Genomic DNA, 27,373 nt, shown 5'->3' with positions numbered 1-27,373 from the left:
CACTCCTTAATAAACTCTCAGTCAGAAAACGCCTTACTTTTTTCTGGCGATTTTGTGAGAAATTATGAAACTTGTCCTGACGGCTGCATCTCTGGGGGTGTGAAATTTGGCAAAAAGTCCTTGTTGGGTTTGCAGTTTTATCATCAACGCATCAGCCTCCCTTTGCGCACGCTTCATCAGACAGATTCCGGTATTTTTCCTCGTGCTTGGTCGTGTAGTGTCGATTCAAATTATATCCTTTAAACACAGCAACCTGTGTACCACAAATTAAGCACACGGCTTTACCTTTAATTTCTGTAAAGAAATACTTGGCAGTCCATGTCTTGTTGAAAACACGGCATTCGTCATCAACTTTTCTCTTTTTAGCGTCTCGGGGGTAACCGGGCATCACTTGTCGCTGTTCAACTTCACTCACAGGTTACACACGGACATACGCCCATAAATAACACTTTTCAAAATAAAAGCAGCACAGTTGTATTGCACGCACGACATAGATGTTTTTTAAAATTGATTTTGTAATTTGTGTTTGCCGCTGTTCACATTCACTCACAATTGCGCACGAGCATAGTCCACACGGAAGTAATACAAATAACGCTTTTCAAAACAAAAGCAGCACCGTTGTATTACACACTCAACATAGATACTTTTTTAAATGTATTTTGTAATTTATGATTGGCCTCACGCGGGCCGGACAGGGACGCACAAAGGGCGGGCCGTAGAATGCCCAGGTCTGCTCTAACCACTCGCCAGTAAATGCAACACGAGCAGGCACCTGAACTGTAAGAGGAAGAACAAATTTGAAAAGAATACAATTCCCCCTTTCGGTACATTATTAGTGCGTTGAATATTACAACTGTAATAAAAAAAACAAAAATAAAAAAAGATTAAAAAAAAAAAAACAACTGTAAAGTGGCTACAAAACAGAAAGACACGGCAAATAAAGTACACAAGTAAAAATTCTGGCTGCCACAGTGGAGTTCATTTACAATTAGTAAAGCATCAAGAGAAGGCAGACCTCCACCAGGTCCTAGTTCCCGATAGTAAAGAATTATTTTGAAAAAGTCTTGAATCCAGACAGTTATCCGGCTCACCCCCAAAATCTCAGCACTTGTTCCTTGTATTTCCTAAAACTTCTATCAAAATCGCAAATATCCTTTTGAGTTATCTATATCGGAATGAAATAAACGGAGTGAGCCCTTTTGTCGGTCAGTCACTCTCTTTATCTGTGTGGGTGGAGGCGGGGCCGCTAGCATACAAACACAGATAAATGGGGTCGCTATTAAGGATGGGCAACAAATTCGGTACTTTTTTGCACATGCTATTGTAATGTATTGAAGCTAGCGTTGTTAGCATTAGCTAAAATGCTAACATGTTTACGAGTGTCTGTCTTAGTCATACTTGCCAACCCTCACAATTTTCCCGGGAGACTCCCGAATTTCAGTGCCCCTCCCGAAAATCTCCAGGGGCAACCATTCTCCCAAATTTCTCCCGATTTCCACCCGGACAACAATATTGGGGGCGTGCCTTAAAGGCACTGCCTTTAGCGTCCTCTCTCACCTGAAAAGGAGACTATTATATATGTCTCCGTTATCCATAGGTTTATCTATGACGGCCCGGAGCTATTTCTCAGCGTGTTTATTCCAGCCGGCACCTTAATACACTGACACACAACATCCGGATTCCCATCATGCATTGCTTCAAAACTACGGCAAGTATTCATGTCCAAAAACATAACAGAGACGAAGCAGGAGAACGAAATTTTCTTTCAAGGCTTGCATGTCTACATTAAAACATTCTTCTTCATACTGCATTAATAGATGCTACTTTTAAACTTTCATGCAGAGAAGGAAATCACAACTAAAAAAATCACTAATTTTTTCATACGGTGTTGATGTGGAAATTTTTGCCTCGGCATTTTGATGGTGTGGACGTGTGGCACCGAATGGAGATAAGCGTCTCGGCAGACGTTACAATATTTGAACAATGATGACGAAAACTGTTTTCTCTGTCGTGTCCGTGTGTCGAAAATTGTTATGCGCTTATTTTTTTATTTGATTTTGTGCGTGGCATAAATTTGCTATGCGCAGAGGACGCTTAAACAGTGCGCAATTGCACAGGCGAGCACCTTAGAGGGAGCGTTGCTCGCACGGCTGCGCTAGCATCACAGCTAACGTTAGCCATGCTGCTACCTCTCTGCTCGGGGAGGACTTATACGTACGTGACGTATGACGTGACAGTATGTGACGTATGTCGTGACAGTATGTGACGTGTGTAAGAAGGTGCGCTTGCTGTCTGTGAGAAGCACAGACACAGGAAAGAGTGAGAAGAGCATGTCGTGTAATGCCAGCAGCTAAAAGCAACTGCGTGAGAATTCACAGACGTGTGGATGTGTTGAAGGTGTGCTGGAAAATGCGGAACGGAACTTACGGAGCAGCACAAAAGTGGAATGTATTATTTAAATCGGTGCGTTGGAAAACACGGACCAGAGTTTTTTTTTAAACTGGATCTGGATCGGCATTTTCCCATGCCTTGCCGATACACAATTTTTGGCAAATATCAGCAGCCGATCCGATCCAAATATCGGATCGTGACATCCCTAATATACATACATATATATATATATATATACATATATATATATATATATATACATATATATATATATATATATATATATATATATATATATAAGAAATACTTGAAAATATATACACCCCCCGCTACTCCCCCACCCCCATCTCCCGAATTCGGAGATCTCAAGGTTGGCAAGTATGGTCTTAGTATTAACTTACAATGGCATTGTTTTGTACTGTTTCAGTTTCACAAATTCCTCTGAAAATTGTCTGCTGGTGACGGTTTGATCCTTTAATTCTACTTGATGGTAATTATTTATAAATAAATAACTGTCCAAATTTACTGTTTTAATCCTACGCGGGGCCCTATCTTGGCTTTGCTATCCCTCATCAGCGTTCATAAAGCCGACGCACAGCATTTGGCTGTGACAAGCGAATGAATGAGTCACAACAGACGGTAACAGTTGCTGCAGAGAGTGAAGGGAGCTACTGCCAATGTTTCAGCCCAATAAGAGCGTCGAGGTTTAGGGGCGTGGGGGTGGATACAATGTTAGTTCCTTGAGATGGAAATCCGGATACAAACAGTTGCATAATTGTTTGCTTTACAATCCGACAATGATGCGCGCAGATCTTCTATAGGCTGCAGACATAATGCTGCCATGTGTTTTGTTTTGTTTTCACCATATCATCTTTGAGCCTGTTAATAAGTTGAGGCAACAGGCAGGATGCTGGCACCAGCCTGATATACAAAAAAACACTTTCCTGGCCTACTATCAGCAAGTAGTAGCCTGGAAAGATTGGTTGCTAATTCTGTGAGGTAAAGTGGTAAACTACGTCACTACACAGCAGGGGGTGTCCAAACAACGCCCTATAGGGTATTTTCAGAGTGGCCTCCCAGGGTGCCTCTAAATTTTAAATATTTGTCAGTATAATTGCCACGGTCTTTTGCATAACATGAGTGAATCAGGTTAATGACTGTCATTTTAACATATAACCCAATCCAAACAACCTTTCCCACTCATGGCGCAATTAAACTATTTCAACACACATGTTCACAACAGAGCACAACCTGCACACTGAACTTTGTGGATATTATAAAAAAAATGTCCAATCACAACACACAATATAAAATTACACCCATTTAAATCCCCTGCAATGCATGATGGGCAACATGCAAAACGCTCTCCACACATTTGTCTATGCTTGAATTTTAGCTGCTTTATATTTCTGATTGATAACAAAACTTATGGAGGTCGTCACAGAAGTAAACAAGGTAGGAGTTGAACTTTCACATACTCTTAATATCCCATTATAATAATTGTTAATTACATACATTATATTGATATAAGTATATAATATAATGTTTACACAGTGTGTGTATATATATATATATATATATATATATATATATATATATATACACACACACACACACACACACACTTATATACACATTCTTGGCCTTCCCAAAGTCCTGACTTAAACGTGTGAACAATGCTGAAGAAACAAGTCCATGTCAGAAAACCAACAAATTTAGCTGAACTGCACCAATTTTGTCAAGAGGAGTGGTCAAAAATTCAAGCAGAAGCTTGTGGATGGCTACCAAAAGCGCCTTATTGCAGTGAAACTTGCCATGGGACATGTAACCAATTATTTACATTGCTGTATGTATCCGTATTTTCCGCACTATAAGCCGCACCGGGTTATAAGCCGCACCTTCAATGAATGGCATATTTCAAAACTTTGTTCACCTTTAAGCCGCACCGGGTTATAAGCCGCACCTACGCTGCGCTAAAGGGAATGTCAAAAAAACAGTCCAATAGGTCAGTCAAACTTTAATAATATATTACAAACCAGCATTCTAACAACTCTGTTCACTCCCAAAATGTAATGTGCAAATGTGCAATCACAAAAATAGTAACACTCAAAATAGTGCAGAGCAATAGCAACATCAATAACTCAACGTTGCTCGAACGTTAATGTTAAACAACACACAAAATAAACATTTAAAGCTCACTTTCTGAAGTTATTCCTTATCCATAAATCCCTCGAATTCTTCTGCTTCGGTGTCTGAATTAAAAAGTTGGGTTGAATTCTGCGTTGTACGCGTGTCTCTTAGTAGGAGCCATTTTGTGGTCTTTACAGAAACACACAAATGAAATGAAACGTAATATCCGCGCGCTTCTTCTATGGGGGCGGGTGCTTACCTTGGCGGTTGCTTACCGTAGAAGAAGAAGCGCTTCCTCTTCTACGGGGGCGGGTGTTTACCTTGGCGATTGCTTATCGTAGAAGAAGAAGCGCTTCCTCTTCTACGGGGAAAAAAGATGGCGGCTGTTTACCGTAGTTGCGAGACCTAAACTTTATGAAAATGAATATTAATCCATATATAAGGCGCACCGGGTTATAAGCCGCACTGTCAGCTTTTGAGAAAATTTGTGGTTTTTAGGTGCGGCTTATAGTGCGGAAAATACGGTACTTTTGACCCAGCCCATTTGGTCACATTTTCAGTAGACACTTAATAAATTCATAAAAGAACCAAACTTCATGAATGTTTTTTGTGACCAACAAGTATGTGCTCCAATCACTCTATCACAAAAAAATAAGAGTTGTAGAAATTATTGGAAACTCAAGACAGCCATGACGTTATGTTCTTTACAAGTGTATGTACACTTTTGACCGCGACTGTATGTGTATGTATGTATATATACTGTATACATTGTTACTTTACATACAGTCAGCTTTTGGCCCCTGGCCAAATTTTTTAAGCCCAATGCGGCATCGAAGTCAAAAGGCTTGGACACCTCTGCTGTAGAGCGACCACACTCTTTGCAAATAAATGACGAAGGCGAGGGTCAATATTTGACAGAGTGTTACAAAGGAATGTCTAGGTAGTAAATCATTCCAAGGTTGTATTAATTGAGCATTCTGGCTCCAACAGAGGTGCTGTTGAATCAATCTGACCTTGTTTGCGCTGTCTAAAGAAGGGCAAAACATGAGTAAGCTAGTCCTAATAAAGGATGGGCACCAAATTGGTACTTGTTTGGCACCGACCGAATCCCGTCGGTCCTACTGGGCCCCGATTCATGTAAAATTCAACAGTGCCATGTTACGGTATTTGGGTTGTGCGTGCAACACGTCCAGTTAAAGACTCAGCCGGCTCCAACTCTGGATGTAGCGATAAATGGTCAAAATGATACCTGCAGTAAAACTCCCGATGGTTAGTATTACTGTTTTAAATTAAAATGATGCAAAATTGTGATTGATAGCTGCGCTTTAATAAATTCACAGACTGACTGGTGTTATCTTAAATGCTAAAATGTAAACAAGAGACATTAACGTCTTTCCCCATTAAGAAACGACATATGTCAATCTAAACTTATACAAACACATTACTGTCTGAGTCATTAAGATATTCAATTGTAAACATTGACCCTACAAACTTTGCTGTCACGGCACAGAATGATCGGTCGGAGAAATACGAGACCACCGCTGTCTTGTGGTGCGTTCAAGGGGAGGACAACCGAAGAGTGGAACGCCCGCCAGAAATAATAAATAATAATACTTTTCATTTGCAACACACTTTTCATTCAAATAAATCGTAAAGTGCGAAAGTACAAACCAATAGCCATTATAAAAATAAAATACTAAGACTAAAACACTACCAGTGAAGCATAAGAAACACAAAACATACAAAATGTTAGTTATTTCAAAAAATGTTAGGATTTTAGTTTTGAGCGATTATAATAACGGCGACACTTTTTTATACAATAACGATGATATAAAATGTTCATTTTGTTGAAACACACCGAACTCTTAACATTTGGTGATGACTCCAGCAGCACTGAGAGCAGCCAAACTGCCTCTAGGTAATGTTGCCATTTTCAATGTTAACAAGGAAATTGACTCAAAATTCTAATAATCAAACAAGACATAACAACTGGACAGAAGTTATCATAATCTGCGCATTTTAAAATGTTCAAATATGTGGGCTCTGTACCGAGGATGTCGTTGTGGCTTGTGCAGCCCTTTGAGACACTTGTGATTTAGGGCTATATAAATAAACATTGATTGATTGACATTGAATAGAAAATTCGATTTTTTTGATTTTTATTAAAAAACAGTTCATTTTTAATAACACACACAAAAGGACCAACAATTGGTACCAATGAGTATCAGTACCGATTCGTAGGTACCAGGAATCGGCACCGTATCGGTTCAATTGTGAAAGGTAGCCATCCCTATTCTTAATACACACGTCTAAATAAGAGTTCAAAACAAACAAAGACAGAATCACTCACCATTTGTAAAAAAAATACAAATTTGAATGAATCAGTTGATTAAAACGTATTTTCACCAGGGTCGATCAAAGTAATAGTCTAATGCCAATCCTTAATATAGGCTGACATAAAAATGAGGTTGTTTTTAATTGTCATTTAACAAGGGGGTATTTGCACGGAAACAGCACAGACCTCCCCCCCAAGGCATTTGTCACTGGCAACAATCAATGCGTTCTATCCATATTCAACATTTCTTATGGATTAAAACTAAATTATAACAACAAATTGCAAAATGATCTGGTGAGATTTGACATTTCACATAGCCCAAGGTTTACCAGGGGTTTTCCGTTTTTCCAAATTCAGATCCCGATCTGAATTAAACTTGGTTGAACACTGCAGCATCAGATCACGGGTGCCATGCGCACAGGAATGGTTGTTCAAATTGGAATCAAATGTGAGTTTTTTTTGTCATTAATGTATGTATTCTCCCTCATTTTGAATGGTAGAACACAAATCCATCATGAAAACATCCATGCAAACCTAAACCGTAAACCATGTAGACAGGAAGTAACACACAAACACAAAGAATAAGGGCTGTTGAAAACTATGAGTTAACTCGTGTGATTAATTGCAACAAATATCGCATAATAATGTGTATATGCTGATTGATCCCACAATTTAATTTGACATGACATTCTTTACCTTAACCATGAATGACGGGTTGTTACACGGTCAGTGATCAAGTCAATACATAGACTCCATCTGGTGTGCTCACTGGTAAATGTAACTCAAATATAGACCCAGACTGGACGTGTTTATGGATGTTCTCATTCATCCAGGTCAATGTAGTCTTCTTCGGGCATTCAATCAATCGCAAGTGGACTGTTTGGTTTGTCTGAGAAGACGTTTCGCCTCTTGTCCGAGTAGGCTTCATCAGTTCATGCTCATAGATTTATGCTATGTTCACACTGCAGGGTCGGATGTCCAATTCTGATTTTTTTTTGTCAAATTTGATCTTTTAATGTGGCTGTTCACATTACAAAAAAATGTGATTTCCAATGTGAATGCAACCTGACTTGTATGCGGACAATACGTTATGACCTCGCACGCACTGCAGTGTTTACGACAGTACACATGGCTTCAGCTCTCGACGGTCTCAGTACTGGCGCGTTTGTGGTCATTTCAAGGATTTTGTGCAATCAAAGTCAACATTTTCTGAACAGAATTATTGCGCATAGAAGATTAAGAAGGAAGAGGACAAGTATTTTGGCTCTCACAGTTTAACGGAGTTTGAAGAGCGTGTCTGTTGGCAAGCAGTCACAGACTGGAGTGGTGGAACTTTCACAAGAGCTCCAAAAACATTTTATTTTCACCTGTTTTCTGCTCCGTTGTCAACTGTTTATTTTGTAACCGTCTATTTTGGCGAATAATTATGACGCTTATGGCTTCTTGATTACGTTTTGGTGGGACGAATGCGACTTGAGTGCGGGAGCGTTCACATTGAGGACGCCTCGCATATACCCTATTTTCCGCACTATAAGGCGCACCTAAAGACCTCCAATTTCCTCAAAAGCTGACAGTGCGCCTTATAATCCGGTGCGCCTTATATATGGACCAATATTGAGCCACAACAGGTCTCGCAACTACGGTAACTACACCGACTTCATTTCCCCCCTTCTACGACTGCTTACCGTAGAAGAAGAAGCGCTTCTTCTACGGGGGAAAATGAAGTCGGCGGCTGCTTGCCGTAGAAGAAGAACTTCTTCTTCTACGGGGGAAAATGAAGTCCCGTAGTTGCGAGACCTAAACTTTAAGTAAAAACCCAAAAATGGCTCCTATGAAGAGACACGCTTACGACGCAGAGTTTAAACTCAAGGCGATCAGTCACGCAGTAGAACACGGGAATAGAGCAGCAGCGAGAGAATTTAACATTAACGAATCAATGGTGCGGAAGTAGAGGAAGCAACATGACGACCTGCGCCAAGTAAAGAAGACTAAACAGAGTTTCCGAGGGAACAAAGCGAGATGGCTACAGTTGGAGGACAAACTGGAACAGTGGGTTGTTGAACAGAGAGCAGCAAGTAGAAGTGTCAGTACAATCACTATTTGTTTTGTTGACATTCCCTTTAGCGCAGCTCCATCCAATGGATGCATAACGTAACCCCAGCCTCTACTGTAGCGTCTATTCTATGCGCCTTATAATGCAGTGCGCCTTATATATGAACAAAGTTTTAAAATAGGTAATTCATTGAAGGTGCGCCTTATAATCCGGTGCGCCTTATAGTGAGGAAAATACGGTGTATATATATATATATATATATATATATATATATATATATATATATATATATATATATACACACACACAGTAGGGTTGCAACAACTAATCGATTAAATCAATTAAAATCGATTATAAAAATAGTTGGCGATTAATTTAGTCATCGATTCGTTGGAACTATGCTATGCGCGGAGGCTTTTTTTTATTTTTATTTTTTTTATAAACCTTTATTTATAAACTGCAACATTTACAAACAGATGAGAAACAATAATTTAAAAAAAGTACAAAAACAGTACTAAACAGCGCCAGGGCGGCGCTGAGGCTACGTCTCATGAGGTGGAGGTAAGCTAGCCAATGATGTGTCATGTACAGCTCACGTGACGACGCCGTCTCCTTTGTTGGAAACATTCGAAAAATGATGCAGGAAAACAGTACCGATAGTTCAGCGAAAAAAACATCTTGAGGTTATTGCTTCAATGGAGAAAAGTGTACGACCTAAGTCGTCAAAAGTGTGGGAACACTTTACTTTAAAGACTTCAAAGAAGACCGTTTCCTGCAAAATGGCACGAAAGTACAACATTGCTTCAGGCGCACCTGAAAAGGAAACATGTTGGAGCCATGGATGAAGGGAAGAACTCACGGTACGTAACTTTTTAAGTCCATAGTGGCAACAGGCATTCATGAGTTCAGCTTTTTTGTGAGTAACGTTAACGTTATGCCTTTGATGCAACGCGGGGCTGATAATGTGTCTCCGGCACATTTGACTCCGTTTTGAGAGAGAAAACGCACGGTTACCAATTTCGAAATGAACGTAACGAACAGAAATATCTCAGGTTGGTTTCATACCGGATCAATGCCCGATAAAGCTATATAAATCTATTTAGATTTGAGTGACGCTTTAGTATAACTAAACGTTATGAAGGTGCTGGAATATTTCATGCTATTATTCAGAGGCAGCCTAAAATGAATCCTTTATTATTCACAACAGAAATGTGTACAATATCTGATTCAGTTCTGATGAGTTACATTTCTGTGTTATTATTGGTGTATGCTGCATCCCCAATGTCCAGAACATGATGCCAGTATGTTGGTTTTTTTCAATAAAATACTAAAAAGGATAGAAATGTAGTTTGTCTCTCTTATCCGATTATTAATCGATTAATCGGAGTAATAATCGACAGATTAATCGATTATCAAATGAATCGTTAGTTGCAGCCCTAATATACAGTTGTGGTCAAAAGTTGACATACACTTGTAAAGAACATAATGTCATGGCTGTCTTGAGTTTCCAATAAGTTCTACAACTCTTATTTTTTTGTGATAGAGTGATTGGAGCACATACTTGTTGGTCACAAAAAGCATTCATGAAGTTTGCTTCTTTTATGAATTTATTATGGGTCTACTGAAAATGTGGGCAAATGTGCTGGGTCAAAAGTATACATACAGCAATGTTAATATTTGCTTACATGTCCCTTGGCAAATTTGAGTTTCACTCAATTTTTGTTTCATCTGACATCACACGGACAAAGATAAGACCTTCTGGAGGAAGGTTCTGTGGTCAGATGAAACAAAAATCGAGCTGTTTGGCCACAATATCCCGCAATATGTTTGGAGGAGAAGAGGTGCGGCCTTTAATCCCAGGAACACCATTCCTACTGTCAAACATGGTGGTGGTAGTATTATACTCTGGGCCTGTTTTGCTGCCAATGGAACTGGTGCTTTACAGAGAGTAAATAGGACAATGAAAAAGGACAACTTCAGGACAACCTAAAATCATCAGCCCGGAGGTTGGGTCTTGGGCGCAGTTGGGTGTTCCAACTGGACAATGACCCCAAACACACGTCAACAGTGGTAAAGGAATGGCTAAATCAGGCTAGAATTAAGGTTTTAGGATGGCCTTCCCAAAGTCCTGACTTAAATGTATGTACAATGCTGAAGAAACAAGTCCATGTCAGAAAACCAACAAATGTAGCTGAACTACTACCAATTTTGTCAAGAGGAGTGGTCACAAATTCAACCAGATGCTTGCCAGAAGCTTGTGGATGGCTACCAAAAGCGCCTTATTGCAATGAAACTTGCCAAGGGAAAGGTAACCAATTATTAACATTGCTGTATGTATACTTTTGATTTGCTCACATTTTCAGTAGACCCATAATAAATTCATAAAAGAACCAAACTTCATCAATGTTTTTTGTGACCAACAAGTATGTGCTCCAATCACAGGATTACCTCCAAATTCTTCAGAACAAGCTAAAATCATCAGCCCGGAGGTTGGGTCTTGGGCGCAGTTGGGTGTTCCAACAGGACAATGACCCCAAACACACGTCAAAAGTGGTAAAGGAATGGCTAAATCCGGCAAAAATTAAGGTTTTAGAATGGCCTTCCCAAAGTTCCCCAATCACAAAAAAATAACAGTTGTAGAAATTATTGGAAACTCAAGACAGCCATGACATTATGTTCTTTACAAGTGTATGTAAACTTTTGACCACGACTGTATATATGTGTGTATGTACTGTATGTAATATATATATATATATATATATATATATATATATATATATATATATATATATATATATATATATATATATATATATATAAATCGTAATTGCAGTGTTCACACTGACATGAAAAAAATCAGATGAAGGTCGCATATGGGCAAAAATAAATCGGAATTGACCTGCAGTGTGACGAGGCCTTAAATTGGTCCGATCCAGTCCTAGACTTAGATTGGATTAGTCATGGCCATGGACTGGACTTTAGATAAAACTGTTACCAAATTCTGAGCAAATAAATGATGTGCATTCATCTATAATCTGTACAGGGATGTGAGCACCCTTTGAGAAAAAAGGGAGACATTTAGAAAAAAACAAAACAGGAACATTTCTATAAGAACACGCAACCCCTGAAAGAAAATTTTAAAAATCAAAAATGAATTTCCTGCAATTTGGTGCATTTCTTCACTGTATTTTGGAGGCTGTGGCTGAGGCCAGCGTTCAACAAATTTTGTTTGCACCCTATTTTTATTGATACCGATACGGCCACAATAACAACCAGAATACTACTAGAGGGCAGTGTAGTATCCCAAAATGTAGGACAGCCTTTGCCCAATCTGCTTTCTCATCAAAGGCTGAGAAACAGTGGAACAAGCTCCAACGTGAGCTGCTGAGCTTGGAGAAGCAAAAACGACTTTTTTAGATAACCAGAAATGTACGCACTTGTAATTTAAATGAATTATTGCCATTTTTAATGTGATTGACTTGTACTGTACCAGGGTTTTCCCTAGACTGCCAAGATACATGTGGTGGTGGGGGCGTGGTCACCATGATGACGTCATCGAATAATTTGACTCATCTGCTATGATGATGTGATTTTCTTAAAAAAAGGTTTTCACTAGCGGTTTTTTATAATTGACTCTCCTTAGTTTTATTTTGACTGAGTGTGTGTTTTAACTTCTTTTGTTGTTTTCCAAAATGTGCTTCACAAATAAAGTCGATTGGATAGGATAAAAAGGATAAAAAATGTATGCATACATTTAAAAACAAATCTATTATTAATTAGTATTAATATAGATTTTTATATCATATTTGCCATATTTTCAATTGTTCTTGCTTACATTTTTATTTTTATTTTTTATTTTTAGCTAAGTACCGTGTGACTTGTTGAAGGGTGGACTAGGAAAGTAAGATTTTCATTGTACGGCAAACTGTCTGTTTAACTGTGCATATCAATCAATCAATCAATCAATGTTTATTTATATAGCCCTAAATCACAAGTGTCTCAAAGGGCTGCACAAGCCACAACGACATCCTCGGTATAGCCCACATAAGGGCAAGGAAAAACTCACCCCAGTGGGACGTCGATGTGAATGACTATGAGAAACCTTGGAGAGGACCGCATATGTGGGTAACCCCCCCCCCCCCTCTAGGGAGACCGAATGCAATGGATGTCGAGTGGGTCTAACATAATATTGTGAGAGTCCAGTCCATAGTGGATCCAGCATAACAGTAAGAGTCCAGTCCACAGTGGGGTCAGCAGGAAACCATCCCGAGCGGAGACGGGTCAGCAGCGCAGAGATGTTCCCAACCGATATACAGGCGAGCGGTCCACCCTGGGTCCCGACCCCGGACAGCCAGCACCCCATCCATGGCCACCGGATCTGTGTGTCTCCCCTTCCACAAGGGATAGGGGGGAGCAGAGGAGAAAAGAAAAGAAACGGCAGATCAACTGGTCTAAAAAAAGGGGGGCTATTCAAAGGCTAGAGTATACAAATGAGTTTTGAGATGGGACTTAAATATTTCTACTGAGGTAGCATCTCTAACTGTTACCGGGAGGGCATTCCATAGTGCTGGAGCCCGAATAGAAAACGCTCTACAGCCCGCAGACTTTTTTTGGGCTCTGGGAATCACTAATAAGCCGGAGTTCTTTGAACGCAGATTTCTTGCCGGGACATATGGTACAATACAATCGGCAAGATAGGCTGGAGCTAGACCGTGTAGTATTTTATACGTAAGTAGTAAAACCTTAAAGTCGCATCTTAAGTGCACAGGAAGCCAGTGCAGGTGAGCCAGTATAGGCGTAATATGATCAAACTTTCTTGTTCTTGTCAAAAGTCTAGCAGCCGCATTTTGTACCAATTGTAATCTTTTAATGCTAGACATAGGGAGACCCGAAAATAATACGTTACAGTAATCGAGACGAGACGTAACGAACGCATGAATAATGATCTCAGCGTCGCTAGTGGACAAAATGGAACGGATTTTAGCGATATTACGGAGATGAAAGAAGGCCGTTTTAGTAACACTCTTAATGTGTGACTCAAAGGAGAGAGTTGGGTCAAAGATAATACCCAGATTCTTTACTGAGTCGCTTTGTGTAATTGTTTGGTTGTCAAATGTTAAGGTGGTATTATCAAATAAATGTCGGTGTTTAGCAGGATCGACAATCAGCATTTCCGTTTTCTTAGTGTTGAGTTGCAAGAAGTTAGCGGACATCCATTGTTTAATTTCATTAAGACACGCCTCCAGCTGACTACAATCCGGCGTGTTGGTCACCTTTAGGGGCATGTAGAGTTGGGTGTCATCAGCATAGCAATGAAAGCTAACACCGTATTTGCGTATGATGTCGCCTAGCGGCAACATGTAAATACTAAAGAGTGCAGGGCCAAGAACCGAACCTTGGGGGACTCCGCACGTTACCTTAACACAGTCCGAGGTCACATTGTTATGGGAGACGCACTGCATCCTGTCAGTAAGATAAGAGTTAAACCACGACAAGGCTAAGTCTGACATACTAATACGTGTTTTGATACGCTCTAATAAAATGTTATGATCGACGGTATCGAAAGCAGCGCTAAGATCAAGAAGCAGCAACATAGATGACGCATCAGAATCCATCGTTAGCAGTAGATCATTAGTCATTTTTGCGAGGGTTGTCTCCGTAGAGTGATTTGCCCTGAAACCGGATTGAAAAGGTTCACAGAGATTGTTAGACATTAAGTGTTCATTTAGCTGCTGTGCGACAATTTTTTCAAGGATTTTCGAGATAAACGGAAGGTGGGACACCGGCCTAATATGACAATAAACAAACTTCAATCTTGAATCTTGAATCTTATTGTACAATGTACTTTGAGAATTTTTCAAGTGTCATTCTCAATACTTTTAATGATTTTTTTAAACTTAAATTCAATTACTTTAGGGGGAAACCCTGCTGTATGCGTGATGAAGGCTGCACCACATCCAAATGTAAGGAGTGTGTTGAGTGTTTTTTTTTTAAATAATAACAATATTTATGCTGTTGTAGGGTTCTACGGTATACCGGTATTAGTATAATACCGCGATACTAATGAATCCTTTTCGGTACTATACCGCCTTTGAAAAGTACCGGTCCGCCCCCCGACTTGGTATCGGATTGATACCCAAATTTGTGGTATCATCCAAAACTAATGTAAATTATCAAACAACAGAAGAATAAGTGATTATTACATTTTAACAGAAGTGTAGATGGTACATGTTGAAAGAGAAAGTAAGCAGATATTAACAGTAAATGAACAAGTATATTAATAATCCATTTTCTACCACTTGTCCTTAATAATTTTGACAAAATAATAGGATGGAAAATGACACAATATGCTACTGCATATGTCAGCAGACTAACTAGGAGCCTTTGTTTGCTTACTTACTAATAAAAGACAAGTTGTCTTGTATGTTCACTACTTTATTTAAGGACAAACTTGCAATAAGAAACATCTGTTCGATGTATCGTAAGATTTTTTGTTAAAATAAAGCCAATAATGCAATTTTTTGTGGTCCCCTTTATTTAAAAAAGTATCAAAACGTATCGAAATAATTTTGGTACCGGTACTGGGACAACACTAGTATGCTGCATGTATGTGTGTATGTCTGATATTTGGATTATGCATTTGAATAGTGTTTTAACTTGCACTGTATTTATCATGCACTTTGTCCCTCCCCTTGAGGACTACAGATGGAAATTAGCTACTAAGGTACAAGCGTCTCTGTTTTTATGCATAATAAATAAATAAGGGAATAAGCGGTAGAAAATGGATGGATGGATAAATGAAATGAATCTTGATATTTAATTTAAAAAAGGAAGTGATATTTTGACACAAAATGTTTAAAAATGTCTGCCTGATATTCGTCTTTTTCAAATGTGTTGGGGGACAATAAAAATCGAGATAAGGGCCGCACTTTGGACACCCCTGGTCTACCCTGTAAACAGGAAGTGGTGCACAAACACAGACATAATCTGATGATTGATTTCACTGAGCCAAAAAATAAATACATTAAAAAAATAAATAAAAAAAAACACATTCCCTCATGCAAAATTCATCTCAATTCACAAGGTTATCCAAAGGTAAAAAGCCCAAATATTGTTGCGCTGATTCATCCATCTCATTCACTATACAAAGCAAACTGAATCCACTTCCCTTTATGCAAATGAGCTGGAACTGGTCCAAATCCCCATCCACACACACACTTACAAAACTAACTGTAAATGGATTTGGCACCTAATTATACTTCTTATTTCCTCTGGATTAAAACACCTTGAAATTCCAGGAATTCCATAATACCATTTCACCATTAAAAATGTTACTACTTCAACATTTCTCCAAAAATGCCAACACCAAACATTTCAACTCATTCAGAACATTCACATTTTTTTTTAGCATTTTCAAAAAAAATCCCGCTTTTCCTCAAATTCTCCAGGAAGTTCCCATTGAAATGAATGGCGGAGAAGGAGGAAGTGTTGTTGTGTGTCCGGGGGGGTGAAGCGCGGACTCACGAGACAAATGTGTGTACACGGGAAGTAAAACCTGTTGGAATTGTGCCATTTGCTATCATAACATTGGTAATAAAAGTTAAAAATAGCGTCCTATGTTGTGTGATTTCTTCCGGAGGCTACAATATATCATATTACTTTACTTAGTTTTCAAGTTAAAAAAAAACTATTTTCAAAGTGTGGCGGTAATAGAAATGTTGTGGCGGCCCGCCACATTCAATTACTTTAAGGGGAAACCCTGCTGTATGCACGATGAAGGCTGCACCACATCCGAATGTAAGTAGTGTTTTGAGTTTTGTGTTTTTTAAATAATAACAATATTTATGCTGTAGGGTTGTACGGTATACCAGTATTAGTATAGTACCGCGATACTAATGAATAATTTTCGGTACTATACCGCCTCTGAAAAGTACCGGTCCGCCACCCGACTTGGTATCGAATTGACACCCAAATTTGTGGTATCATCCAAAACTAATGTGGAGTATCAAACAACAGAAGAATGAGTGACTATTACATTTGAACAGAAGTGTAGATAGAACATGTTGAAAGAGAAAGTAAGCAGATATTAACAGTAAATGAACAAGTAGATTAATAATACATTTTCTACCACTTGTCTTTAATAATTTTGACAAAATAATAGAATGATAAATGACACAATATGTTACTGCATATGTCAGCAGACTAACTAGGAGCCTTTGTTTGCTTACTTACTAATAAAAGACAAATTGTCTTGTATGTTCACTATTTTATTTAAGGACAAACTTGCAAAAAGAAACATATGTTTGATATACCGTAAGAGTTTTTGTTAAAATAAAGCCAATAATGCAATTTTTTGTGGTCCCCTTTATTTAGAAAATTATAGAAAAGTATCAAAATAATTTTGGATACTAGTGCTGTACCGGTACCAATACTTTGGTACCGGGACAACACTAGTATGCTGTATGTATGTGTGTATGTCTGATATTTGGATTATGCATTTGAATAGTGTTTAAAATAACACGGTTCAACGTCTTATTGACTGCCTGCACGACATCAAAGTCTGGCTTTCAGCTAACTTCCTGAGCCTAAATGAAGATAAAACAGAAGTTATGTTGTTCGGTCCAAGTCGCTCTCCCTCCCCCAACGTTGACCTCGGCACTCTGACCCCGTATCTCAGCGACTCTGTCACAAACCTGGGGGTAAAGTTTGACTCAGATTTTAAATTCGAAAAACAAATCAGCAGTGTCATTCAAAAAAGCTTTTATCAATTACGCCAAATAGCGAAAGTGAAACCGCTTCTATCAAGACATGATCTTGAGAAATTAATCCACGCCTTTATCTCGACTCGTCTTGATTATTGTAATGCCCTGTATGTAGGCATTAGCCAGGCCTCCCTCGCCCGCCTGCAGCTCGTGCAGAACTCTGCTGCTCGTCTGCTAACACAGACCCGCAGACGTGAGCACATCACCCCTATTTTAGCGTCCCTTCACTGGCTCCCTGTGCGTGACCGAATCAACTCCTTTTATTTGTTTTTAAATGTCTAAACAACCTCGCGCCAACCTATCTCTCCGACCTCCTTCAGCCTTACTGCCCCACCCGATCCTTAAGATCAGCCGATCAGCTGCTGTTGACGGTCCCTGACACAAGGCTGAAGCTTAGAGGTGACAGAGCTTTCGCCGTTGCTGCTCCCAAGCGCTGGAACGACCTACCCCTGAGTGTTAGACAAGCCTCCTCTCTTCCTGTTTTTAAATCTCTCTTAAAAACATACTTTTATTCCATGGCTTTTAACACTGAGTGATATCCATCCTGCAATGGCGCCCCATAATACACCTGCTGTGATCCTGTTTTTATGTTTTTATTAATTCTATTTTAATTATTTATTTTTTATCGTGTTCTGTTTGTGTTGTGTTGTGTTGTGTTTGCTCGGTACTCGTTTTATCTTTTAACCTGTTCATTGTACAGCACTTTGGCTACCCCTGTGGTAAATTTTAAATGTGCTTTATAAATAAAGTTGATTTGATTTGATTTGATTAACTTGCACTTTTTGATCATGCACTTTGTCCCTCCCCTTGAGGACTACAGATGGAAATTAGCTACCGTATTTTTCGGACTATAAATCACAGTTTTTTTTCATAGTTTGGCCGGGGGTGCGACTTATACTAAGGAGCGACTTATGTTTGAAATTATATCAAATAATATGATTTAGCTCATTCACGTAAGAGACTAGACGTATAAGATTTCATGGGATTTAGCGATTAGGAGTGACAGATTGTTTGGTAAACGTATAGCATGTTCTATATGTCATAGTTATTTGAATGACTCTTACCATAATATGTTACGTTAACATACCAGTTGGTTATTTATGCCTCATATAACGTACACTTATTCAGCCTGTTGTTCACTATTCTTTATTTATTTCAAATTGCCTTTCAAATGTCTATTCTTGGTGTTGGGTTTTATCAAATACATTTCCCCCAAAAATGCGACTTATACTCCAGTGCGACTTATATATATTTTTTTCATTTTTTATGCATTTTCGGCCGGTGCGACTTATACTCCGGTGCGACTTATACTCCGAAAAATGTGGTACTAAGCTACAAGCATCTCTGTTTTTATGCATAATATGGATACATTGTCCTCATAAATAAAGAAATTAAATGAAAAATTTATATTTCATTAAAAAAAAGAAGTGTTATTTTGACACAAAAGGGACAAGCGGTAGAAAATGGATGGATGGACGTTTAAAAAAATGCGGATTCCCTTGTTTTTGCAGAAATCTCACGTGCCTGATATGCGCCTTTTTAAAATGTGTCGCGGGCCTATAAAAATCGAGCTGCGGGCCGCACTTTGGACACCCCTAGTCTACCCTGTAAACAGGAAGTGGCGCACAAAGGCAGACATAATCTGATGATTGATTTCACTTAACCAAAAAAAACAAAAAAAACACATTTCCTCATGCAAAATTCATCTCAATTCACAAGGTTATCCAAAGGTAAAAAGCCCAAATATTGTTGCGCTGATGATTCATCCATCTCATTCACTATACAAAGCAAACTGAATCCGCTTCCCTTTATGCAAATGAGCTGGAACTGGTCCAAATCCCCATCCACACACATACACTTACAAAACTAACTGTAAATGGATTTGGCACCTAATTATACTTCCTATTTCCTCGGGATTAAAACACCAGTTGTTGTGGGCAAGGCAGCATCAGCCATAGGAGGGGTGGGGTGCAGCAGCAGGAGTAGCAGCTGTCAAAATCACAGGGGGGTTGGATTTATAATATATATGTATATATATTTATATAAATAGTGCGGGAAAATTCCACCACATATAATAAACGACACGGAGGGGAGGGGGTGGGAAATCCACGCGTTTATCCATTTTTTTTCATACATAATGCATCCAGATACAGTAGCTTAGAAGAAAGGAGCGAAAGTGCTGCTGAGGCTCAAATGCGACCAGATGAATGTAAACAGGTGCTGTAACATCTCCATTTTGAATTCTATGGATTCTTTACCTCCCCGGTATTAAAACACATTAAATCACGCCGCGATGTTTGCCCTTTTAGCTCTTTTTTTTTTATTTGTATTTTTTGCACCGAGGGTTTTATGTCAACAACAAATGTTTGCCTCCCCCCACGCCGCCACCTCTTTTGAATGGACGCTAAAACAATGAGGGGGAAAACACGCAGCGAGCTTCCAAAAACTGTTCGGATTTAATTTAAAAAAATTATATTTTCACCCACCTTTTGTTGCGTCTTGAGAGGAACACAAAAGCGGCTAAATCGTCCTCATTTGAAGAATGGCCGCACGGGCTGATGGCAAGTGGCTGTTGTCAAATCCCATTTAGCGATGTGATGGAGAGGAGGTCATGCCGGGGGGGTGGAGGGGGTTTGCGCCTCTTCCTTCCTCGCTTCTTTCGCCGTGGCGGTCAAAGTCCTTTTTGTCGGCGGGCAGGACAAAGCTGGCCCTCCTAGCGGCGTGGCGGTGAGTGGACGCGGGCAGGAGAGCGGCGTGGAGCAGACATGAAGGAAGAGGAGATAACACGACGTAGCACCCCCCCTCTCTCTCTCTCTCCCCTTCCTGATTATTGAGCTACGTAAAATTTCGTATTCACGTAAAAAGTGGCGTAGAGTGGCTTCTCCGTGGCGTTGGCAAAACACACACCTCATATTTAAAATAAAATCCAGTACAAGTTTAAAAAAATGTTTTGTATTCCAAAATCAGTAGTATTTGTTATATATTTGTTTCGTGTAGTCACCAAAATAATCATAAATTAACACACAATGCTAGTCAAAGATCGTATGTGACAGGAGAACTCCATCCATCCATCCATCCATCTTCTTCCGCTTATCCGAGGTCGGGTCGCGGGGGCAGCAGCCTAAGCAGGGAAGCCCAGACTTCCCTCTCCCCAGCCACTTCGTCCGGCTCTTCCCGTGGGACCCCGAGGCGTTCCCAGGCCAGCCGGGAGACATAGTCTTCCCAACGTGTCCTGGGTCTTCCCCGCGGCCTCCTACCGGTCGAACGTGCCCTAAACACCTCCCTAGGGAGGCGCTTAAACAAGAGTCCACAGCATCAGTGTTTTTCAACCTTTTTTGAGCCAAGGCACACTTTTTACGTTGAAAAAATGCGGAGGCACACAAACAGCTGATATCGTAAAAAAAAAAACGAAACTCAGTCGACAGTAAAACATACTTGCCAACCTTGAGACCTCCGATTTCGGGAGGTGGGGGGTGGGGGCGGGGGCGTGGTCGGGGGTGGGGCGGGGGGCGTGGTTAAGATATATATATATATATATATATATATATATATATATATATATATATATATATATATATATATATATATATATATATAAGAAATACTTGACTTTCAATGAATTCTAGCTATATATATATATATATATATATATATAAATAAAATACATATTTGAATTTCAGTGTTCATTTACAAACTACAACTCACAAACACTTTAGAGTTAGGCTCCACCATCAGAATGTGTACTTAAACTTATAAAGATCACATGGATATTATTCAGTGAGTTGATTCACCAAAACTAACCTGTTATACAGGAGGAAAAAGCACACAGGACGTTTCAATTGTTCACAGACTGGTCGCGCTCATCAGAATGACAAGACACTTCCGGTCTGCAGGTGATAGCATTCAATTGGGAAGAAACGCCCTACTGCCCCCTACTGACCAATGTGAATACTGATAAATGTGTAATGAGAGCTCCAAAAACGAATTCAAACCACAAAATAAAATACATAAATCAACACAAAAATGTGACACATTACGGGTGGGTCACACATGCATGTACAGTAGATGGCAGTATTGTCCTGTTTAAAAGTGTCACAACATTGCTGTTTACGGCAGACGAACTGCTTTACGGTAGACACTGTTGTTGTGTGTTGTCAACACGTCACTCAGGTCCGCCTGAATTTCGGGAGTTTTTCGGGAGAAAATTTGTCCCGGGAGGTTTTCGGGAGAGGCGCTGAATTTCGGGAGTCTCCCGGAAAATCCCGGAGGGTTGGCAAGTATGCAGTAAAAAGTCGCAATTGTTGGATATGACTTTAAACCATAACCAAGCATGCATCAATATAGCTCTTGTCTCAAAGTAGGTGTACTGTCACCACCTGTCACATCACGCCCTGACTTATTTGGACTTTTTTGCTGTTTTCTTGTGTGTAGTGTTTTAGTTCTTGTCTTGTGCTCCTATTTTGGTGGCTTTTTCTCTTTTTTTTTGGTATTTTCCTGTAGCAGTTTCATGTTTTCCTTTGAGCGCATCTACTTTGTTTTAGCAATCAAGAACATTTATGTTATATTTATCCTTCTTTGTGGGGACATTGTTGATTGTCATGTCATGTTCGGTTGTACATTGTCTTTGCTCCACAGTAAGTCTTTGCTGTCGTCCAGCATTCTGTTTTTGTTTACTTTGTCGCCAGTTCAGTTTTAGTTTCGTTCTGCAAAGCCTTCCCGAAGCTTCAATGCCTTTTCTTAGGGCCACTCACCTTTTGTTTATTTTTGGTTTAAGCATTAGACACCTTTTTACCTGCACACTGCCTCCCGCTGTTTCCGACATCTACAAAGCAATTAGCTACCGGCTGCCACCTACTGATATGGAAGAGTATTACACGGTTACTCTGCCGAGCTCTAGACAGCACCGACACTCAACAACAACACATCATTTGCAGACTATAATAACTGGTTTGCATAAATTATTTTTAACCCAAATAGGTGAAATTAGATAATCTCCCACAGCACACCAGACTGCATCTCAATGCACACTGGTGTGCCGCGGCACAGTGGTTTAAAAACACTGCACTACATGACAGGAGAGGAGCCCTCTGCTGTTTTTAGAGACCTACTGTAAAAATGCTAGACAAAGAACCTCTATATCAGGCTAATTTAAATATAAAGTTAAAGTACCAATGATTGTCACACACACACGAGGTGTGGCAAAATTATTCAATCAATCAATCAATCAATCAGTGTTTATTTATTAGTCCTAAATCACAAGTGTCTCAAAGGGCTGCACAAGCCACAACGACATCCTCAGTACAGAGCCCACATAAGGGCAAGGAAACACTCACCCCAGTGGGACGTCGATGTGAATTACTATTAGAAACCTTGGAGAGGACCGCATATGTGGGTAACCCCCACCCCCTCTCTAGGGGAGACCGAAAGCAATGGATGTCGAGTGGGTCTGACATAATATTGTGAAAGTCCAGTCGATAGTGGATCTAACATATCAGCGAAAGTCCAGTCCATAGTGGATCTAACATAATAGTGAAAGTCTAGTCCATAGTGGATCCAACATAATAGTGAGAGTCCAGTCCATAGTGGATCTAACATAATAGTGAGAGTCCAGTCCATAGTGGATCTAACATAATAGTGAGAATCCAGTCCATAATGGGGCCAGCAAGAGACCATCCCGAGCGGAGACGGGTCAGCAGCGCAGAGATGTCCCCAACCGATGCACAGGGGAGCGGTCCACCCCGGGTCCCGACTCTGGACAGCCAGCACTTCATCCATGGCCACTGGACCTGTGTCTCTCTCCCCCTCCACAAGAGAGAGGGGGGCAGAGGAGAAAAGAAAAGAAACGGCAGATCAACTAGTCTAAAAAGGGGGTCTATTTAAAGGCTAGAGTATACAAATGAGTTTTAAGATGGGACTTAAATGCTTCTACTGAGGTAGCATCTCTAACTGTTACCGGGAGGGCATTCCATAGTACTGGAGCCCGAATAGAAAACGCTCTATAGCCCGCAGACTTTTTTTGGGCTCTGGGAATCACTAATAAGCCAGAGTTCTTTGAACGCAGATTTCTTGCCGGGACATATGGTACAATACAATCGGCAAGATAGGATGGAGCTAGACGGTGTAGTATTTTATACGTAAGTCGTAAAACCTTAAAGTCACATCTTAAGTGCACAGGAAGCCAGTGCAGGTGAGCCAGTATAGGCGTAATATGATCAAACGTTCTTGTTCTTGTCAAAAGTCTAGCAGTCGCATTTTGTACCAACTGTAATCTTTTAATGCTAGACATAGGGAGACCCGAAGATAATACGTTACAGTAATCGAGACGAAACGTAACGAACGCATGAATATATATATATATATATATATATATATATATATATATATATATATATATATATATATATATATATATATATATATATATATATATAATATTCCCTGCATTTGACCCATCACCCTTGATCACACCCTGGGAGGTGAGGGGAGCAGTGAGCAGCAGCGGTGGCCGCGCCTGGGAATCATTTTTGGTGATTTAAACCCCAATCCCAACCCTTGATGCTGAGTGCCAAGCAGGGAGGTAATGGGTCCCATTTTTATAGTCTTTGGTATGACTCGGCCGGGGTTTGAACTCACAACCTACCGATCTCAGGGCGGACACTCTAACCCAGGCCTGGGCAATTATTTTGACTCGGGGGCCACATTTAGAGAAAAAAATGTGTCTTGGGGCCGGTATATCTATTCTTAGGAACACTCATACAAAACCTCACAATAATGTCTGATTGAATGCTAAAAACGTTATGACAGACCGCCTTAAAAAAACGTAATGGAATTTTAAAATTTTCTATGAAGGATAAAACACTGAATATTGACAAAATATGAACGTCACACCCCCTTTCAATCGACATATTTTACAATCAAGTGAAACGCAACAAAATTGCAACAAACAGTGAAATATGAACGCGAAGGGTACAAAATAAACCCACCTACAATCTGATATATCACTAAGCTTTAGAACTTTGTTGTGAAAATCTCCTTCCGCGTCTGTGGAAACGCTTCCCACCCACACTGCTTGGTGCCTCGTCTGAGCTGCTGTGACGTAGATTACCATAGTAACTAATTAGATGACCATAGTAACTAATTAGATGACCATAGTAACTAATTAGATGACCATAGTAACTAATTAGATTACCATAGTAACTGGTATATCATGCATAAGCGCAGATTACAACCATTGAAAGACTTAGTATAGTTGAAGACTTACAGTCATTAGAAAACATCACTGCATATATATACACATATATATATATATATATATATATATATATATATATATATATATATATATATATATATATATATATATATATATATATTAGGGATGTCCGATAATATCGGGCTGCCGATATTATCGACCGATAAATGCTTTAAAATGTAACATCGGAAATGATCTGTATCGGTTTCCAAAAGTAAAATGTATGACGTTTTACAACGCCGCTGTGTACACGGACATAGGGAGAGGTACAGAGTGCCAATAAACCTTAAAGGCATTTCCTTTGCGTGCGTGCCGTCCGAGTCACATAATATCTACAAATTAATGCAAGGCATACTTGGTCAACAGCCATACAGGTCACACTGAGGGTGGCCGTATAAACAACTTTAACACTGTTACAAATATGCGCCACATTGTGAACCCACACCAAACAAGAATGACAAACACATTCCGGGAGAACATCCGCACCGTAACACAACATAAACACAACAGAACAAATACCCAGAATCCCTTGCAGCACTAACTCTTCTAGGACGCTACAATATAAGTTGACATACACTTGTAAAGAACATAATGAATTTATTATGGGTCTGCTGAAAATGTGAGCAAATGTGCTGGGTCAAAAGTATACATACAGCAATGTTAATATTTGCTTACATGTCCCTTGGCAAGTTTACCTGCAATAAGGCGCTTTTGGTAGCCATCCACAAGCTTCTGCTTGAATGAACACATAAATATAAACATATATATGTTCTCGTTGTATGTTACACTACTTGCTATATAGAACGTCTACTTTAAATGAAAGCGTGTTGTATGTAATTCCCAGAATCCTTAGCGTGCAACCCACCAAATAGTGAACTAAAGCTAGAAGATAGGCGGCTAAAATCGGTTGATATTTTTAAGGTGGCACTGTGCTGTCTGTGAATGTGATTGGATGTGCCACCTTAAGACCGTGTGTTACCTCGGTGTGGCTGGGAATGTCCTTGACCACAGTACGTGTCCACGGTAAATCACTCTTGTTTCTCTATGAACGATAAAACCCTGAATATTGACAACATATGAACGTCACACCCCCTCTCAATCGACATATTTTACAATCAAGCCAAATGCAACAAACATAGCGAAATATGAACAGGAGAGGTAAAAAAACATAAAAACATCTACAATCTGATATATGTGATATATCACTAAGCTTTAGAACTTTCTTGGAAAAATCTCCTTCCACGTCTGTCCCTGACACCCACATTTCAGGCTCTGGAAACACTCTGTGGAAACGCTCCCCACCCACACTGCTTGGTGCCTCGTCTAACCTGCTGTGACGTAGATTACCATAGTAGGGTTGTACGGTATACGGTTATTAGTATTGTACCGCGATACTAATGAATCATATTCGCATACTTGCCAACCCTCCCGGATTTTCCGGGAGACTCCCGAAATTCAGCGCCTCTCCCGAAAACCTCCCGGGACAAATTTTCTCCCGAAAATCTCCCGAAATCCAGGCACACAATATAAAGAGCGTACCTGCCCAATCATGTTATAACTGTAGAATGATGGAGGGCGAGTTCTTGGTTTCTTATGTGGGTTTATTGTTAGGCAGTTTCATGAACGTCCTCCCAGCGCGGCAACCACACAACAACAGCAGTCACGTTTTGTCTACCATAAAGCAGTTCGTCTGCCGTAAACAGCAATGTTGTGACACTCTTAAACAGTACAATACTGCCATCTAGTGCATTTGATGAAAGCACCTTTTGCGTGCCACACAGCAATGCATCATCAGTGAGGGCCGGTGTTCAGCATGGTTAGAAAAATAGTGACAAATAGAACAAGGATGGACAATCCAACCCTTAACTCAACAATGAGTAGATGAGTGTTATGTGTGTGTATAAGTGTAAATAAATGAACACTGAAATTCAAGTATTTCTTTTATTTATATATATATGAAATACTTGACTTAGTATTTCTTATATATATATATATATATATATACATATATATGAAATACTTGACTTGGTGAATCCTAGCTGTAAATATACTCCTCCCCTCTTAACCACGCCCCCGCCCCGCCCCTCACCCCCCCACCTCCCGAAATCGGAGGTCTCAAGGTTGGCAAGTATGCATATTCGGTACCATACCGCCTCTGAAAAGTACAGGTCCGCCACACCCTTAGATGTTTTGTTAAAATAAAGCCAATAATGCAATTTTTTCCGGTCCCCTTTATTTAGAAAAGTACTGAAAAGTATCTAAATAATATTGGCACCGGGACAACACTAGTCACTAAAATATCATGCAAAAGCGCAGATTCCAATCATTGAAATACATTATATAGATAAAGACTTATGGTCATTTGAAAATATCACTGCACATCATAATGGCAGCTACACTTTCCATCTTAAAGATGTAAAAAAAATATTTGGGAATGTCTGGCGGGCCAG

The 27,373-nt window shown here is 39.7% G+C and overlaps 1 protein-coding gene across 3 annotated transcripts in view; it reads right to left on the bottom strand.

Moving 5' to 3' along the window:
* Nucleotides 1-20,480, bottom strand: part of LOC133587589 (proto-oncogene tyrosine-protein kinase Src) — a 73,113-nt gene extending 52,633 nt beyond the window's left edge. For 2 of the 3 annotated variants that reach the window (XM_061940122.2, XM_061940130.2), the window contains exon 1: nucleotides 20,158-20,476. The gene's annotated coding sequence lies outside the window, so the exon portion shown is untranslated. Of the gene's footprint in view, nucleotides 1-20,157 lie in introns of all 3 variants that reach the window. The other variant, XM_061940115.2, reaches the window with a different exon arrangement.
* Between the last annotated feature and the right edge of the window lie 6,893 nt (nucleotides 20,481-27,373).

Source organism: Nerophis lumbriciformis, linkage group LG03, assembly GCF_033978685.3.
Source record: "Nerophis lumbriciformis linkage group LG03, RoL_Nlum_v2.1, whole genome shotgun sequence".
Taxonomy (NCBI): domain Eukaryota; kingdom Metazoa; phylum Chordata; class Actinopteri; order Syngnathiformes; family Syngnathidae; genus Nerophis; species Nerophis lumbriciformis.
Note: the sequence above shows the minus strand (reverse complement) of the source record. Positions and strands in the feature narration are given on the sequence as shown.